Source organism: Leopardus geoffroyi, chromosome A2 (assembly GCF_018350155.1).
Source record: "Leopardus geoffroyi isolate Oge1 chromosome A2, O.geoffroyi_Oge1_pat1.0, whole genome shotgun sequence".
Classification (NCBI taxonomy): domain Eukaryota; kingdom Metazoa; phylum Chordata; class Mammalia; order Carnivora; family Felidae; genus Leopardus; species Leopardus geoffroyi.
The window spans coordinates 60,579,799-60,586,100 of record NC_059331.1 but is presented as its reverse complement, the minus strand read 5'-3'; the positions used below and the strand labels follow the sequence as shown (position 1 = coordinate 60,586,100).

Genomic DNA, 6,302 nt, shown 5'->3' with positions numbered 1-6,302 from the left:
AACATGACCTGAGCTTGAAGTCAAGAGTCAGATGCTTAACCGACTGAGCTACCCAGGCACCATGAAAAAGAACTTTTAAAACAAATGTATTATTCCTTCTGAATTTTGTTTCTTAATTGCATATTTATATAATTTGCCTTATTTTTTTATTGCTTTTTAGTATTTTTGTTCAGTATCCATATTCAATTCTGTGATCTACTAGGACTTTGAGGCTTGATGAAGACTATAAGCATTCTTTAAATAAAAAATGATTAACTGGCATTCATACCCAATTTGTGAGCCAGTAGCCACTTTACTCTTTTTCTTAAAGACAGCATTTATAAAACATGACCCTGTCCAAGCTGTATCCCATGATTGTAGTGTTATTGGTAGGGACAAGTCATTATTAGTTATTGAGGAGGTAAATGTAAGGTAAGCTTCTGTTTCCATACATGTGGACAGTACTGCCTGGGAAATCACTGCACATTTGTGACCAGAGGAGTAAATATGTGAGAGCCTTGGTTTTTTAAATGTTGTCCGCCTATGCATAACTGTTTTACTGTCTAAAGAATGCTAGAGATAGAAGATGCAGAGGTTCTATTCAACTTCATACCTCCTCGGATATTTTGAATGTTATGACTACAGAATAACACATGACATTGTGAGCAGTAGAAAGACTACAATTATTGGCTTACACTCTAAAACACTTTAAAACTTGGTTCTTGTCAATCCATACTTTTAAACAGCTGTTTTAAAATCTTGCTAATTGTTGGTATATCTTTAAACAGCTGTTTGAAAATCTTGGTTATTTTGGGGGCACCTGGGTGGCTCAGTAGGCTAAGCATCTAACTCTTGATTTGGGCTCAGGTCATGATCTCACAGTCGTGCTACTGAGCCCCATGCTGTGCTCAGCTCTGACAGCCTGGAGCCTGCTTAGGATTCTCTCTATCCCTCCCCCTTCCCCTCTCTCAAAAGAAATACACATTAAAAAAGAAAAAAAAATCTTGGTTATTTTCAAAGAGAAAGAATGAGCACAACTCATGAGAAATGGTGGGGCAGATAGTAGGGTGTCCTGTAACATTTTCCAAATCTGCTTTCTTTTGTAGGATACAACATTTACTGAGAATGCTAATTTCAAACTTTGTGCTAGGGCAGTACTGTCCAATAAAATTGTAATGGGAAATGGAAATGTGAATCTCATATGTAATTTAAAAATTTTTATAGCCAGACTACTATACTATATACACTATAAAATATTTCAATGTTGTATTTTAGCAAATATATAAAACTATTACTATTTCAACATCCAACCATTATAAAAATTAATGAGGTTTTTACCTATTTTTGTACTAGGACCTAAATACCTGCTTTATATTTTAAACTTACAGCACATCTCAGTTCAGAGTAGTGACACATTTCAAGGGCCCAATAACTATACATGACTGGTGGCTGTTAAATGACATGCAGAGAGTTCTAGGTTCTCAAACATGACCTGTTCCTAACTTCTGATTATGCCAATAGATATGTGGAAGTTGAGAGACAAGAGTAAAGGATTGGGTTTGAATTCTAAATTCTAACAATATACCAAAATCAAAAGGAGTGGTTGGTTAGTAGCTAAGAATGTAAAACCCATCATTGGTTACATATGAAATCAATAAATGATTTTTTTGTGTGTGAATAAGACAGAGTGTAATGGTAGATAATAACTGACAAGTTTTTCAGCTTTGCAGGTAAATTCTAAGTTTGAAATAAGAGTTATTCCTATTGATAGTGAAAGAAGCAAGCAGAACTCTTAATCACCCATGGTAGATGTGGGGTCAGAATGGTATGTAGATCTAAGGGAAATTAGTTAGAAGTAAGAAGTCTCAAAAATTAGCCAAAAAATATCCTTAGGAGTTTGGATCGCACCTTCATTTAATTATCTCCAGTTCCCAGGAGAAACTAGAGACAATTGGTCCACCTTTGAGAGCTTATTAAAAACTAATTCAGATGAGTTAAATGAGTCAGTTATAATATCGCCTGAGGATTCCAGAAGAAAAATAAAATTTAAAAGAATGTTGATTTTTCCTATCTTTTAGTTGTAAACGCCACTCAAAATCACCTAATCTTTGTAAAAATTCTACATATCACAATAAGACTGCCCAGAAAAAACAAGTATTTTGTTGGTTTGTTGGTTTGTTGGTTTGTTTGTTTGTTTGTTTGTTTTCCTGGTATATCTTATGTAAGTATTTTTTATGGCATTTCTTTGTCATCTTATGTTAGTGGTTCTGATTATTGTCTTCATGTCTATGATCAGCAGCAGGAAAAAGTCAAACCTTAAAATAAGGTCTTCCCAAATGTAGAGTTAAGATGTTAAGAATTAACACACATGGATTTTCTCAAGGAGATAATCTGGTAACTGCTCTCTTTGGAAATATGATTTAATGTTTCACGATACAGACAGAGAGTACAATCTTATTTGTAGCAAGTAATCTGTGAGTATATTTTATTTTCTGTCCTACTGAATTACCTCTCACAGCCAGACGTTCTGGAAGAACAATTAGGTCTAATGAGTGATTCTTCAAAATTTTACCAAGAGAGAACACTGAATTTCTTTTCAGGGCTAAATAAAGCTTCAGTGTAACCAAGTATTTCCTAGGGTCACGAGATTTATGCAGTTACTTTTTAAATTAAGAATCTTATACCTAGAGGGGCACCTGGGTGGTTCAGTTGGTTAAGCATTGGACTTCAGCTCAGGTCGTGATCTCGCGGTCAATGAGTTCAAGCCCCGTGTAGGGCTGTGTGCTGACAGCTCAGAGCTGGAGACTCCTTTGGATTCTGTGTCTCCCTCTCTGTGCACTGTCTCTCTCTCTTGCGCTGCGTGTCTCTCTCTCTCAAAAATAAATAAACATCAAAAAAATTTTTAGAAAAGAATCTCATACATAAAGAAGCACAAGAATTATATACCATTCCTTTAACAATGTAGCTTCTTATATCTTTTGAATCTGTTTTAAATTCCATCAGTAGTAACCACCAATTTGTTCAGCTCTTTTAGAAACTGTAGTGGATGTGTGAGGCTTTTTCTACATACGTGGCTTCTCTGGGTGTAAACAAGTCTATTTGACATCTTCTTCAGAAGGTAATGTCTATCTGTAGCATATGAGCATTCTGTAAAAATAAATCTCACTGCAGTTTAATGAAATTGTTATACAATAATGTAAGTTTTCTGAACTATAATATGAAACATTAAAGGGGTTTTCTTTTTCTTCTTTCTTTTTATAGTGTACTAGAAATCTTATTTGGCCTGAGAAAATAGGATAACTAATATTTAGTAATCTTTTTAAAGTTAATCTGTTAACATGTAACACCTTTCCTGGCCACTAGGGTCTTGGAACTCTTCTCTAGTTACTTCCCTCCATAACACTGCCCAACTTCAAGGACAAATTTCTAGATCATTGTCTGCATCTCACTATCTTTTATAATTGTTTGGTTTCCAAAATCTTAAAACTCTTTATCTGAAACCCTCTACCTTTCCAACCTTCAAATTCCTTCGGTGGCACTGCTACTGAGCGTAGCTGCCATCCCCCACCCCACCCCACCCTCACATCTCCACCTGTCTCCTGCATTCCCTATCTCCAGTGACCTAGAAATTGAGCTCCTTTAATGGGTCATTCTGTAGCAGGCTTTGTTTTCCTGTTTATGTGGCCTGGACACAGTCATCGCTCATTTCAATTGTGCTCGCTTAAGACTTTTTATTCGTTTGTTCCTCTTCACCTTTCACCACAGAAAACTTGCCATTGATAACAGGGATTGGTCCAAGAATTTTATGTGTCTCCTTGTCATCTCAGATGCTTAGGACTTCTACAGAAACATGACATAGCTATACTGATCAGGTCCTTTAGGGTTATGAGTGTAGAATCTTCTGCCTTAAGCGCATTCTCTCTCTCTCTCTCTCTCTCTCTCTCTCTCTCTCTCTGTTTTGTTTTGTTTAGGTTTTTTTGTTTGTTGGTTTGTTTGGCTTTTTGGGTTTTTGGTTTTCCCAAGGCATTTCTTTGGGCAGACCTAGGGACAGGGAAGCTCTGTATCTAAAAGAAGATTTTGGGCCTCTTCATGGTAAAACATGGCTTCTATTGGCCATGCAAGACCCGGTGGGTCAGTGGGAACTTGATCATAGAGTCATGGAGTTGGTTGGCTGCTGGTAGGCACTTGCTGGCTGCAGTCTCCTCCACCTTTATAATCTGGATCGAGTGGGCCCAGGTGCAATGCCAGGTGTCCATGTCTCAGTAGCACTGGGTAACAGCACCTGCAGTGGTCAGGTCCAGTACTCTTGGTACATATTGTGAGTGCCACTGGGGAGTCATGGCACAGACAGGTGCCAAAGTTCTTGACCCACATGGGGTATTTCGGAAACACCTGTCCATAGTAGACAATTTCCCTTGAAGATATATTCATCTTCTTCAGCTGAGAGACAAAGTACCAGAAGTGGAACTTGTTGACAGCATGATTATGTACAAAGATGTGCACGTGATAGAGGCGCAGAGTATGGCGTTTGGGGTAGGCAGGCAGTGCTCTATCACCTTGTACTCTCCCAGTGTGCCTGAGGCCTTTGGGGCGCACTTTCCACTCTCACTGCGGCCCACAAAAGGAAGTGTTGGCTGCATACTTATTAATGTCTGATACCTTTTTCTTTCCTGCTAGCTCCAGGTCCCTTTTTTGTTGTGGCTGCCCCAGTGTTACCAAGCTACTATCCTTTAACTTCAACAGATGTCTTGGATTATTTCCTCAGTGAGAAAACAAGTCAACAGTCATGAAATTTCTTTGCTGCCCCTCTTTACCCTCTATCACAGATTCTTCATATTCAGTGATACTAGGATTTATCTCACTTTCTCCTCCAATTTCAGAGAATGAAATACCTTTTCCTTCTTAGGGTTAGTTTTCCAACGATTTTCTTGCTATCTCTCCTTTCTATGTACTTTAAGAACTTACTTCATCAGATTTCCCCTCTCTTTCTTGGATCTGCAAACACTTCTTTCCCACAGAGCCTTTCTTAAAGCAAACTAACTGTTTACTTCTCCCTGTCATACGTAATTTCTCCTGCAACCCTACATTTTCGTCAAGTTAAATTCCCATCTCTGTCTTATTCACATTCATACTTTAAAAATGATTGATTTCCCCATCTCCTGCTCATCAATTTGCCCAGTGTGATCTGTCTTCTATTTTATCCATTTTTCTCAAATACTCTTTGGAATATTGACTATTGTACTCTCTATTTGATCAATTAAGTTTTTGTTTTTTGTCTCACTTCATCATGGTCACAAAGTGACATTGTTGGATCTTCGTGTTTTGTCCGAGATAATTTATATTCAACAAGAGGACATTATACCCTTAACTGTGGGTGCCAGGCCAGCTCTAACAACACCCAGGCCTTGCTGTTCGACTCAGCCCATTTGTGGCTATTAAGGGGCTGATATCCTCCTTCTCAACAACGATGATGGTGATGTCAATAATAAATGATAAATGCATTTGGTGCTTATGTTCATTCTGTTTTAAATTATTAATATATATTAAATCCTTCAGTCCTCTCAATACTACTGGATAGGTACTATGATTTTCTCTGTTTTGAAGATGAGAAAATTAAGACCCCAGAAGGGGAAATAACTTGAGCGCAACAAAGCTGGTAATATTTAGAGCAGATAGGTCAGCTATTTCGTACACACCATTGCATAGCTTCCCAGTTGTATTTGTTTCAGGGCTTGGCCTCTTATTTTGCATTAGCTTTCCTTGTGATTGATTCTCACTGGCACAACTCATCGTGTTTTATCTTCCATTCATGCTGAATCTTTCTTGCCTCCTGCCTCAAGACATCTCTGTTGCCACTGACACCCACTTGGTATCTCTAGATGAGCAATGTAGGAAAGGCAGAAGAGTTCAAAGTTTTTAGAGCAAATTTTTAACTAATGTTGTTGAGAGGTGGTGAATATTCTCCCTTTTGTCTTATCCATGGGCTGTCCTGAAATGCAACAGTTAGGATGGTCTCTTAGAAGACATTCCAGCAATCAAACCATCAAGTGTGCTTGACTTAAAATTGAATGTTTTCTCTCCGTATATCTGTGTCTCACGCAAATTTCCCCTCACTTCTGCTTCCCTGGAATTGTATTCCCTAAGAAACTGGCAGTATATAAACCTTTATGCCAGGTTTCACTTTTTGGAGAACCCAAGCAATCTAAATCCAAACTGTGAAAACTCCACCTAGATGGTCTACAGTCTCTCTTTCCTTATCCAGTAGAGCATAGAGGTTGACAACACTGGCTTCAGAAGATAAATATCAATTGGAGTTTGGATGT

The 6,302-nt window shown here is 38.0% G+C and overlaps 1 pseudogene; it reads right to left on the bottom strand.

Annotated features, from left to right (window-relative positions):
* Positions 1 to 4,043: 4,043 nt before the first annotated feature.
* LOC123607227 lies at positions 4,044 to 4,619 on the bottom strand (annotated as a pseudogene).
* Positions 4,620 to 6,302: the final 1,683 nt, after the last annotated feature.